General features: G+C 46.7%; 1 long non-coding RNA gene across 1 annotated transcript; it reads left to right on the forward strand.

Moving 5' to 3' along the window:
* Nucleotides 1-1,568: 1,568 nt before the first annotated feature.
* Nucleotides 1,569-2,781, forward strand: LOC121534624. Its single transcript, XR_005994653.1, has 3 exons — nt 1,569-1,625; nt 1,766-1,836; nt 2,015-2,781. It is a non-coding gene; the product is annotated as an uncharacterized LOC121534624 (long non-coding RNA).
* The last annotated feature ends 10,833 nt before the right edge of the window (nt 2,782-13,614 follow it).

The following is a 13,614-nucleotide window of genomic DNA, read 5'->3' on the forward strand; positions in this document are numbered from 1 at the left end:
CTACCGGGAACCAAAAATGGTTCTTCAAATAGTTATCCTATGGGACAGCCGAAGAACCCTTTTAGGTTCTAGATAGCACCTTTTTTTCTAAGAGTGCAGAATAAATCATCTGGTAAGAATGGACACTTTCATCAGGAAACATGAAAACTGTATCAACATTTGTGTTAATACACTCTGTAGCTGCCAGGCTGTACCTTTTATGGGTGTCTGATGAACAATACAAAATGGCTGCCAAAGGGCTACAAAGGCTCCTGGTCTAGCATCTTGTTTACCCCTTGTAAAACCCTCATAGAAGAGTGAGACTAATAACCTTCAGCCACCATCAGTCTCCAGCGGCCTAATATCTGGTTTGAACAGGAATCTAGCCTGCACTGAATGGATGGTTTGTCTGTGACTGATGTTCTCTAGCTCTCTGGTCTCATATAGAGATGAATTGACCTTTATCAGTAGTGCTCTAATGCACCACACCGCCTGGCCTCCCTCTGTGTTCAAATTGTAATCAGCAGCTGTGCTGTCAGGTTCAATTCCAATGTGCAGACAGCCCACCTGTCACATACACTCCCACACATATACAGACTCACACACACAGACATAGCAAACACGCACACACAAACGCACACACACACACACACTCATTGTTTTAAAGGGGTCCCTTATGTACCCTGTAGTCTTAGTGAATCACCGTAAGATGGACACAGCTACTTTGTGGTTTATTGTCACACCAACTGTGATGCAGAGCCTCACACCACAGACACAGTGGGCCCTATTTGATATAAACACTTCATTTGGTTCAAATATTCTTCAAATGCATCTCGTTACTGCCCTCTAGTGAGATCAGAGGCCATACCAAGCTCATTTGAATTGGTCTAGTGGTCTATACCTGCTTATAAACTAGTCCTATAAACTCACCCATAACATTGTGATTGTACATAAAAATTCTTATTTTACAACATATTCTCTGTGTCCTTCCTTACAAGGTCAGTCCAAAGGTTTGATAGCCTCACATGACATCTCTAGAGCACTAAGTGTGTGTGTGTGTGTGTGTGTGTGTGTGTGTGTGTGTGTGTGTGTGTGTGTGTGTGTGTGTGTGTGTGTGTGTGTGTGTGTGTGTGTGTGTGTTTGTGTGTAAGGGCCGTGCCTGGTCCCAGTGACCTTCACTTCATTTTCAGTGGGATCACACAGAGTCAGTTAGTTGGGGTCGCTGTCCCTCTTATGTGTGATAGATCTGAGAAAACATTAGTTTTGATTGGACCTCTGAAATAAGCACTTATATTTCCACTATCCAGTAACCATCTAACCATCAACTTATCGGTTGATTACTTGGTAATGTGAATAAAGTAATACTAAGAATAGATATAAGGATTTCATTAATGGACAGAGAAACTGGCTGTAAGTTCCTACTTGCACTTACCTTTTGCAAATTTGCCCTTGATGATCAGTCATGTCAACCCATGCCAAAGGTTGTTGCATATTTCATCATGAATAAACAGTGAGTGTTCAGTTGGCCTCTGTGGTTGTAGGGCAGATTGTCTATGTTAAACTGGCCCTCTTTGCCTACCTACTGACCACCCCACCGCCCGGGTCCGATTGGCCTTCTCTGCATTATTCAGAGCCACAACACCAAGGTACAGAGCTGTATTTCCAATGTCTTCCATTTCAAATGATTTTCCAACCATATTTTACTTGACACAAAGACAAAGGACCCGCACGTGTTTCTCCCCATTCCCTCATAATATTAAATATTAATGCCGGCATAATTTCGCAGGCTCCCGAGTCCCAAGGAGCGGGAGTGTACAGCCTTGTAGTCATCAGTGATTTCAGTATTTTTTCCTAAAGGTAAGGAGTTTGTCAAAATCAATTCTGAGATGCCCCAGCAACAGCACAGTATTTACAGTTACATATCACAGATGCACTTTTGTTAATATATGGGGGGGCTATTTAATATGAAGCTCAAGTCTGTTCTATAACATTTGCCTGGGTGTTTATGTTTATCTTTGTTTGTGTGTATTACCAGGTCCTTACCCGGACCAAAACAACACAGAGAGATGGCAGCAGAGTCTGCTGGTGCATGAGTGCAGTCACAGTGCATTGCAGTGGCAACATTTATACAAACCATTATTCATGCATTGTGGAGACCCCGCTCCCCGCAATACGCCAAGACACTTTAACATCAAAGGCGGCACACATGGTCGCCTGGCTCCCGTAGGAGCGTGTTCTTTTGATTCTCTTCCCCCTCTCCCTCCACTGTCTGCTGAGTGGTTTCCCCCAGTTCCCTCCTCGCCCCAGCCCCCTGTTCTACTGCTCCCTGGGTCACCTAGCGCTTAAAATAACTGCGTCAAGGACCCGCTACGTCTTCTCCTCAGCTCCTCCAGTGAATTACACAGCCGTTCCACGTTATTAAACATGACACTCAACCAAGATAATGAAGCCTTTCTTCATCTCATTTGGAATCCTAATCTAATTTCTTTGATTAATGGGCACAGATCTGCATATCAAGGGCTCTTGTTAATTTCTCCGGCAAATCCCTTTTTATGATGCGCTCGCAAAATGAAAAAAGTATATATCTGTCTTAAGAATCTCTACCCCTTCTTTTCCACATGAGAGGCTTAATGGGGAAAGGGAATGTGGCCGGGTAACAAGCTGATTAGATGATGGATCCAACCACCATCCCCTCCACCCACTCAAGACAAGACAGGAGAAGAGAGAACCTACCATGTGTTTTGTTCAAGTTCAAGTTTATTTGTCTTATGTACAGGATACACATGGTATGCACCGTCGAAAAAAATGCTTACTTGCAGGTTCCATCTCGATAATGTGACAACAATAACAAATAATAAAATATACAAATAAAAAAAATAGAATGGACCAGGACCAGTCTCCTCATTTGTCCTCACTGTGGGGTAGTACTGCTCTGCTGCATTGACCATTAGTCTACTCCACATCCTGACCTTTCACCACTAGACACCAGTCGAGCCATCAGGAACCACCAGGCTTCTTCATGGGGGAGGAGGAGGGATGGAGGTCTGGCCTGAGCCATTAATAACAGTGGAAAAATACAATAATGCAGCTTCACAGCACAGGCCTCCTTCTGTGTCTCACTGCTGCCCCTACCACCATGTCTTCATCCCAAATGGAATCCTACTCCCCACAGGGCTCTGGTCAAAAGTCACACACACAGGGCCCGATTCAGACTTAGGAAATCTATTCCTTTTTTATGCATTTTTATCTAAGCACTTCTCAGTAGTTGGTATTCATACTTACTGTTCCCTTGCATGCGCTGAATAAATGTAATTCAACAGATTTAAACTTTCCCACTTTCTGGCTAACATATTTTCTTGTGGAATTTTCATTTAATAGGGTTTCAGTACATTCATCTAAAGCCATCCCTTTAAATATGGTATACCTTTAATTCTAATTTCTCGACAGACTCACTATGGAGAAAACGGTTCAGAATATTAGGGCTCAATGAAAGAAAGCCCTCTAAATACATGCAGCATATTCGTCTCCTTTTCAGCACCAATTGGTAGATAAAGAAATACTCTGATCTTGTATATTATTTAGGTTTAGGAAAGTATTTATGACAAATAAAAAACAGGTTTGGAGAGCCTTAACACACAAAATATATTGGTGAATCAAAAATGTCATCCTGAAAGTTGCCATATTCAATTGTTCAATCCATGAAATATTGGAAGGTGAGAAAAGTGTACAATGGGGGTTGAACAGTAGTCCTATAAATCTACACTAGTATTCCTCACTAATCATGGAACTGTGATGACAACGGTCCAGTTGTCGTGAACCGTGCACCAGGCTCCAGGTTAAACTGCTATGTGTGTTCTGCGTTCCATAATTATTCAAATAGGCTACATATCACAAATTAATGCACAACTTGTAATACATTAGCTTAATATGATCCACTGTTGCTAGCGATCCTCAGGAACAACCACACGGACGCAGAGGAAAGAAAGGTAAACTAACAATGGAATGGAATGATCCAAAATGTAAGGAAACTAACACTAAAGTGACAAGTTCTAAATGTATGTGGGTATAACTGATGGTGGCTACTGATAGTGGCTAATATTTAACACGGTACAAATTGTACGGTACAAAGTCTGGGCATATAATTAATACCTTCTAGAAATCATAAATCAACTTGGTAGGTTTGGCGTTATACTGTCATTTGCGTATGGCTACAGAAGCCTATTGCTTGGGTCTCTAAATTTCACCCCTGCATGTTATAAGGCCAGCATTTCATAAACTTCACTATGAAAAAGGTTGATATGCTTCAGTTTGCTGCCATATGACTGGTTTCACATTTGTCTCCAGCAATCATAAGGTAGGCCTAAAATAGATTTTAAATGATTGTAATTTATATTTATAATCCCTTTGTCTAAATGACTTACTCATTTACCTAGCTCTTATCAATAGCTCTTATCAATTTGTAAATTACAGTGCATGGAGAATGGTGTTATATCTATCGGAAAAAATAAAGTAGATGTTGTTCCACTTGGAACTGACAGGTTGCTTAACCTTATTCATAATTTCATTGCGCGTAAAGGTGGTGGAATTATGAGGGAATTAAGTCACGGTCAGAATATGGCGTATCTGTAGACACTCCTCCGCCATCGATTTATTTGATCTCTACCCCAAACGAATAGCGGATGAATAGCATGCTATCCTCATGCTTAAATTCAAGGTCAGAATACGCATAGAGATAAAAGTGCATAAAAAGGGAATTATGTTCCATTTACGTACGCTTAACTTGGGTCGGAATTACCCCCATAGTGAATAGAGTGCCCTCTGGGAGTCACCCCATCATGTTTCTCAGTGCAACTGCAACTACAGTGTTTTTCAAATTGCAGTTTTTCTTAAAGCTACCTATACATTACATGTCTATCTCTGCATCTTCTAAAATGGCGCCGACAGAGAGGGCTGCCTTGCTTCTAGCTCTTGGGAAACTTTGCAGTATTTTGTTTTTTTTATGTATTATTTCTTACATTATTAGTCCAGAAAATAGTTTGTGTTATTATATACAGTCGGGAAGAACTATTGGATATCAGAGCAGCAGGAATAAATATCTCTCTGGAAAGCAGAAGGGCGGAGGTGTATGTTTTATGATTAACGAATCATGGTGTAATTGTGACAACATACAGGAACTCAAGTCCTTTTGTTGACCCGACCTAGAATACCTCACAATCAAATGCCGACTGTATTATCTCCCAAGATAATTTTCTTCGGTTATAGTCGCGGCCGTGTATATCCCCCCTCAAGCCGATACCACGATGGCCCTCAAAGAACTTCACTGGACTCTATGCAAAATGGAAACGACATATCCTGAGAATGCATTTAATGTAGCGGGGGATTTAAACAAAGCAAATTTGAGGAAAAGGTTGCCGAAGTTCTATCAGCACATCGACTGTAGTACTCGTGCTGCTAAAACACTCGACCACTGCTACTCCAACTTCCGGGATGCATACAAGGCCCTCCCCTGCCCTCCTTTCGGCAAATCTGACCACGACTCCATTTTGCTCCTCCCTTCCTAAAGGCAGAAACTCAAATAGGAAGTACCCATGCTAAGGACTATTCAACGCTGGTCTGACCAATCGGAATCCACACTTCCAGAATGTTTTGATCACGCAGACTGGGATGTGTTCCGGGTAGCTTCAGAGAATAATATCGACGTACAGTGCCTTGCAAAAGTATTCATCCCCCTTGGCGTTTTTCCTATTTTGTTGCATTACAACCTGTAATTTCAATGGATTTTTATTAGGATTTCATGTAATGGACATACATAAAATAGTCCAAATTGTGAAGTGAAATGAAAAAAAATAACTTTTTTCCAAAAATTCTAAAAAATAAATAATGGAAAAGTGGTGCATGCATATGTATTCACCCCCTATGCTATGAAGCCCCTAAATAAGATCTGGTGCAACCAATTACTTTCAGAAGTCACATAATTTGTTAAATAAAGTCCACCTGTGTGCAATCTAAGTGTCACATGATCTCAGTATATATACACCTGGTCTGAAAGGCCCCAGAGTCTGCAACACCACTAAGCAAGGGGCACCACCAAGCAAGCGGCACCATGAAGACCAAGGAGCTCTCCAAACAGGTCAGGGACAAAGTTGTGGAGAAGTACAGATCAGGGTTGGGTTATAAAAAAATATCAGAAACTTTGAACATCCAACGGAGCACCATTAAATCCATTATAATAAAATGGAAAGAATATGGCACCACAACAAACCTGCCAAGAGAGGGCTGCCCACCAAACCTCACAGCCCAGGCAAGGAGGGCATTAATCAGAGAGGCAACAAAGAGACCAAAGATAACCCTGAAGGAGCTGCAAACTCCACAGCGAAGTATCTGTCCATAGGACCACTTTAAGCCGTACACTCCACAGAGCTGGGCTTTACGGAAGAGTAGCCAGAAAAAAGCCATTGCTTAAAGAAAAAAATAAGCTAACACGTTTGGTGTTCACCAAAAGGCATGTGGGAAACTCCCCAAACATATGGAAGAAGGTACTCTGGTCAGATGAGACAAAAATTGAGCTTTATGGCAATCAAGGAAAACACTACGTCTGGCGCAAACCCAACACCTCTCATCACCCAAGAACACCATCCCCACAGTGAAGCATGGTGGTGGCAGCGTCATGCTGTGGGGATGTTTTTAATCGGCACGGAAACTGGTCAGAATTGAAGGAATGATGGATGGCGTTAAATACAGGGAAATTCTTGAGGGAAACCTGTTTCAGTCTTTCAGAGATCTGAGACTGGGACGGAGGTTCACCTTCCAGCAGGACAATGACCCTAAGCATACTGCTAAAGCAACACTCGAGTGGTTTAAGGGGAAACATTTAAATGTCTTGGAATGGCCTAGTCAAAGCCCAGACCTCAATCTAATTGAGAATCTGTGGTATGACTTAAAGATTGCTGTACACCAGCAGAACCTATCCAACTTGAAGGAGCTGGAGCAGTTTTGCCTTGAAGAATGGGCAAAAATCCCAGTGGCTAGATGTGCCAAGCTTATAGAGACATACCCCAAGAGACTTGCAGCTGTAATTGCTGCAAAGGTGGCTCTACAAAGTATTGACTTTGGGGGGGTGAATAGTTATGCACGCTTAAGTTCTGTTTTTTTTGTCTTATTTCTTGTTTGTTTCACAATAAAAAATATTTTGCATCTTCAAAGTGGTAGGCATGTTGTGTAAATCAAATGATACAAACCCCCAAAAAATCTCCTGACGTTGAGTGAGAGGTTATTTTCCTGGCACCACACTCCCAGAGCCCCCTCCTGTACAGTCTGTTCACCTATGACTGCGTGGCCAAGCACGCCTCCAACTCATTCATCAAGTGCAGACGACACAACAGTAGTAGGCTTGATTACCAACAATGACGAGACAGCCTACAGGGAGGAGGTGAGGGCTCTGGGAGTGTGGTGCCAGGAAAAAACCTCTCACTCAACGTCAACAAAACAAAGGAGATGATCGTGGACTTCAGGAAACAGCAGAGGGAACACCCCCCAATCCACATCAACGGGGAGAAGTGGAGAAGGTAGAAAGCTTCAAGTTCCTCGGCGTACACATCACTGACAAACTGAAATGGTCCACACAGACAGTGTGGTGAAGAAGGCGCAACAGCGCCTCTTCAACCTTAGGAGGCTAAAGAAATTTGGCTAGGCACCTAAAACTCTCACAAACTTTTACAGATGTACAATTGAGAGCATCCTGTCGGGCTGTATTACCGCCTGGTATGGCAACTGCACTGCCCGCAACTGAGGACGGCAGGTAGCTTAGTGGTTAAGAGCATAGTGCCAGTAACCGAAAGGTCGCTGGTTCTAATCCCCGAGCCGACTAGGTGAAAAATCTGTCAATGTGCCCTTGAGCAAGGCACTTAACCCTAATTGCTCCTGTAAGTCGCTCTGGATAAGAGCGTCTGCTAAATGACAAAAAAATATATATATATACAAAAATAAATAAAATTATGACAAAAATATTTTTAAAAAACTTAAAAAACTGCAAGGCTCTCCAGAGTGTGGTGCGGTCTGCCCAACGCAACAAGCATGCAGATGCAATAAGTGAAAACACATTATCTAACTGGAGATAGCTATCTAACATAATGTCAAAGCATGATGCACTAGCAAGTTAACTTTCATTCCAAAATAACTTCATATTTCCGAGTTAGTCAGATATTAGTTTAGAAATACTTAAAATTGGCATGGGAGCTAACTAGCTAGCAAGCTACCAGCTAACTTATCAAAGGTAGATAACTGGTTAATTTGATCATGCTTTGTGATACACCTGGTTTTATGCTGTTTTAGTCCACACAACATGTCGCCCTGTCACCTACAGTAGAACATGATGAACACTGGGGGAAACAATAAAATTGGCCATGCTTTTTTGTCCTACCAGATAGGCGATGAGAAGGTTCTAGCTAGTGTATCCCTCTGTCATTCGACTCTTGTTGGATGGAGTTGTCCGGTTTATCAGGTACCAGGCTCCCATGACTGCTATGATTATTTATTTACAAGTTCATTACAATTTGCTTTTGACTTTAGCGCCATCTGTGCCTGATAGAGCAGATCTAGTCTCACGTGCGAGATTGAAGCCGTCTGGCGCGAGAGACTCCTTTCAGCAAATCTGACCACCACTCCATTTTGCTTCTCCCCGCTTACAAACAAAGACTCAAGAGGGCAGTTCCGGTGGTCAGGTCTGTACAATGCTGGTCCGACCAATCAGAATCCATGCTCCAAGACTCTTTTTATCACGAGGACTGGAATATGTTCTGTGTCGCCCCTGGGGATAACATCAATGAATACGCCGACTCAGTCACCGGATTCATAAAGTAATGCATAGATGATGTGATACCTATAGTGTCTTTCAAAACTTACCCGAATCAAAAACCGTGGATTGTTGGCAGACTTGTAGAGAAACTGAAGGAGAGAGATGCTGCTTACAAACACAGCAAGGTGACCGGGGACAATAGTATGGTTAAACAGTACAAATACGACCTACGCAGATCGATCAAGATGGTGAAACACAAGTATAGGGACAAAGTGGAGGAGCAATTCACCGGGTCGGACAAGAGGCGTATGTGGCAGGGGCTCGTAACGATTACGGATTACAAAAAGAAAGCCAGCCACCAACGCCGCCCTACCGGACGAGCTAAACATATTTTTCTCACACAACGACGACTCTGATAGGCCGAGGAGAGCCCCTGAGGACAACATACTAACAGACCCCACGGAGGACGTGTGTAAGTCATTCAAACCTGTTAACCCTCGCAAGGCTGCCGGCCCAGACGGCATCCCTAGCCATGCCCTCAGAGCATGTGCAGACCCATCTTTCTCTAGCTCAGGTCGCTATCCCCACCTGCTTCAAGATGTCCACTATCATCCCCGTGCCCAAGAAAGGGAAAGCAACTGAACTGAATGATAACTGACCTGTAGCATTCACTTCCGTCGTCATGAAGTGCTTTGAGAGGCTAGTCAAAGACCACATCACCTCCTCCCTCCCAGACACTGACAGATCCACGGATGACACAATCGCCATTGCACACTGCCCTCACCCACCTGGACAAAAATAATGCATATGTGAGGATGCTCTTCATTGACTACAGCTCGGCTTTCCATACCATAGTGCCCTCTAAGCTCACCACTGTCACGATCGTCATAATGAGCGGACCAAGGCGCAGCGTGATATGAGTACATACTTTAATAGGTACTTTTAATTACAACACAAAACAACAAAACGATACGTGAAGTCCTCGGTCAATAACACAAACCTACACGGAACAAGATCCCACAAAACACAAGTGCACAACAGGCTGCCTAAGTATGGTTCCCAATCAGAGACAACAAGCAACAGCTGATTCTCGTTGCCTCTGATTGAGAACCACCCCGGCCAACATAGAAACACATAACCTAGAACAGAACATAGAAAACGAAACATAGACACTACACAAAGAAACTAACACCCTGGCTCAACATACAAGAGTCCCCAGAGCCAGGGCGTGACAGTACCTCCCCCCAAAGGCGCGGACTGTGACCGCGCCAACATAAACCCAACAGGGGAGGGGCCGGGTGGGCATTCCTCCTCGGAGGCGGATCCGGATCCGGGCGTGACCACCACCCTCTAACAACCCCCCCGTAGTGCCCCTGGTCTGATCCCGCTGGCTGGAGCTGGACTGGACATCGGTGGAGCGGATTGCTTAGGCTCCGGTGTGGAGCAGCTGACCGGTACCTGACCAGGCACCGGTGAAACAGGCACGGGCTGTGCCGGACTGATGACGCGCACCACAGGCTTGGTGCGGGGAGCAGGAATGGGCCGGACCGGGCTGACGAAGCGCACCACTGGCTTGGTGCGGGGAGCAGGAACGGGCCGGGCCGGGCTGGCGACGCGCACCATAGGCTTGGTGCGGGGAGCAGGAACAGACCGGGCCGGGCTGGCGACACGCACCATTGGCTTGGTGCGGGGAGCAGGGACGGGCCGGACCGGGTTGACGAGCGCACCACTGGCTTGGTGCGAGGAGCAGGAACAGGCCGGACCAGGCTGACGACGCACACCATTGGCTTGGTGCGAGAGGCAGGAACAGGCCGGGCCGGGCTGGCGACGCGCACCATTGGCTTGGTGCGGGGAGCAGGGACGGGCCGGACCGGGCTGACGAAGCGCACCACTGGCTTGGTGCGGGGAGCAGGAACAGGCCGGACCGGGCTGACGACGCGCACCATTGGCTTGGTGCGAGGGGCAGGAACAGGCCGGGCCGGGCTGGCGACGCGCACCACAGGCTTGGTGCGGGGAGCAGGAACAGGCCGGGCCGGGCTGGCGACGCGCACCATTGGCTTGGTGCGAGGGGCAGGAACAGGCCGGGCCGGGCTGGCGACGCGCACCATTGGCTTGGTGCGAGGGGCAGGAACAGGCCGGGCCGGGCTGGCGACGCGCACCATTGGCTTGGTGCGAGGGGCAGGAACAGGCCGGGCCGGGCTGGCGACGCGCACCATTGGCTTGGTGCGAGGGACAGGAACAGGCCGGGCCGTACTGGGAACACACACCACTGGCCTTGTGTGGGGATCAGGAACGGGCCGGACCGGACTGGTAACACACCTCAGTACCTCTCGCCGTGCCTCTACACTCTCCTTCCCTCTACTGACCAATGGCCCCCGTAACCTGGTGGCCTTCTCTCCTCGTCCACAAACTCGCCCTTTATCTGCCTCCAACAGCCCCGTCGTCCATGCCGTGTGCCCCCCCAAAATTTTTTATTGGGGCTGCCTCTCGCCTGTCCGACGACGTCCCGGTTGGCGCCGCTTCTCCTCTCCTGCCTGGGTCTCCCCCTTCATCGCCCTCCGGTAACGGACGGCCTCCTCCTCCGTGATCTGCCCCCAACCGAGGAGGACATCCACTAACGTTACCTCCGGCGTTTGCTCCTGGACACGCTGCTTGGTCCTGTATTGGTGGGATCTTCTGTCTCGATCGTCATAATGAGCGGACCAAGGCGCAGCGTGATATGAGTACATACTTTAATAGGTACTTTTAATTACAACACAAAACAACAAAACGATACGTGAAGTCCTCGGTCAATAACACAAACCTACACGGAACAAGATCCCACAAAACACAAGTGCACAACAGGCTGCCTAGGTATGGTTCCCAATCAGAGACAACAAGCAACAGCTGATTCTCGTTGCCTCTGATTGAGAACCACCCCGGCCAACATAGAAACACATAACCTAGAACAGAACATAGAAAACGAAACATAGACACTACACAAAGAAACTAACACCCTGGCTCAACATACAAGAGTCCCCAGAGCCAGGGCGTGACAACCACAAAGCTCACAGCCCTGGGACTGAACTCCTTCCCATGCAACTGGGTCCTGGACTTCCTGGCGGGCCACCCCCAGGTGGTGAAGGTAGGCAACATTACCTCCTCGACACTGATCGTCAACACGGGGGCCCGACAAGGGTGAGTCCTCAGTCCCCTCCTATACTCCCTGTATACCCATGACTGCGTGGCCTCACACATATCCAACTCCCTCATCAAGTTCGCTGATGACACGACAGTAGTAGGCCTGATTACCAACAACGACGAGACGGCCTACAGGGGGGAGGTAGAAAGAAAGAAAGAAAGAAGAAGAAATGCCATTTAGCAGACGCTTTTATCCAAAGCGACTTAGAGTCATGCGTGCATACATTTTTTTTGTGTATGGGTGGTCCCGGGGATCGAACCCACTACCTTGGCGTTACAAGCGCCGTGCTCTACCAGCTGAGCTACAGAGGACCACAAGGTAGGCCCTTTGACTGTGTGGTGCCAGGTAAACAACCTCTCCCTCAACGTCAGAAAAACAAAAGAGCTGATTGTGGACTTCAGGAGGAACCAGCCTGGGCACGCCCACACAGTGTTCTACAGGAGCACCATCAAGAGCATACTGTCGGGCTGCATCACAGCCTGGTACAGAAACTCCACCACTGCGGACTGCAAGGCACTACAGAGGGTGGTACGCTCAGAAGAACGCACCATTGGTTGCGCACTGCCTTCCCTCCAGGACACCTACGCAGGACAGCCAAGAAGATAATCAGGGACCCCAGCCACCCGAGCCATGGCCTGTTCTCCCCGTTTCCATCACTCAGACGCGGGCAGTATAGGAGCATTGTGGCAAAAACTGTGGACTGGCAAAAAGCTTCTACCCCCAGACCATCAGGCTGCTGAATAGCCACCACTAGTCAGCTACCTACTCCCCTGTCCCCCTCCTGTCCCCCTCCTGACCCCCCCAGACTTCTCTCTCTCTGTTGAGCCTGTATGTGGTGATGTGATTTGAAAGAGTCAGGCGCAGGAGGGTAAATCACAGAATAACAGGTTTATTCCATTGACACAGCGGTACGCAGCAATGTGTCAAACACTCCAGTGCGGAAATATACAGCGCACTGGAAACAACAAGGCACACGGGTGAATATCCCGGCGATACAAAATACAAGAGCTCCACCGTGCTAAACTAACCTCCACAATAAACAATCACACACAAAGACAAGGGGGCAGAGGGAACACTTATACAGGTACTGACCAGGTGTGTGTAATAAACAGGACAAACAAATGGAATGATGAGATAAGGAGCGGCAGTAAGCTAGAAGACCGGTGACGACGAACGCCGAAGCCTGCCCGAACAAGAAGGCAGCTTCGGAGGAAGTCGTGACACTGTAATTATCATCATACTCTGCAGCTCTGCTCAATTAATCACGGTAATTCTCTCAGCCATGCACCCCTCGAGGAACACTCCATCAAAACCTTTTGAATGTGTTTTGCTGTTGGGCAACAAAGATAAATAGAGAGAGATACAGAGCAAGATAATGTGTTTTGAAAGTGTGTAGTATAGTATAGAATTCACTCTCACCTTCCCTGCCTTGCCACTCTCTCTTTCTCTTCCTTTCCCTCACGTTTATGTCTGTCCATCCCAATGCAGCAAAACCTTCAAAGCACCTCTGTGAATCACCGGCTCGCCAATAGCCGGGTTGATCAGAAATCAATCCCTTTCGTCGCTGCTAGAATAAATACCTGTGAGACCACTGGTCACAAGTCAGACAAACCAGCCATTTGTCTTCTCTCAGCCTCTGCAGCAATATCTCCTTAATCCA

The sequence above is a fragment of the Coregonus clupeaformis genome, chromosome 21 (genome assembly GCF_020615455.1).
Source record: "Coregonus clupeaformis isolate EN_2021a chromosome 21, ASM2061545v1, whole genome shotgun sequence".
Classification (NCBI taxonomy): domain Eukaryota; kingdom Metazoa; phylum Chordata; class Actinopteri; order Salmoniformes; family Salmonidae; genus Coregonus; species Coregonus clupeaformis.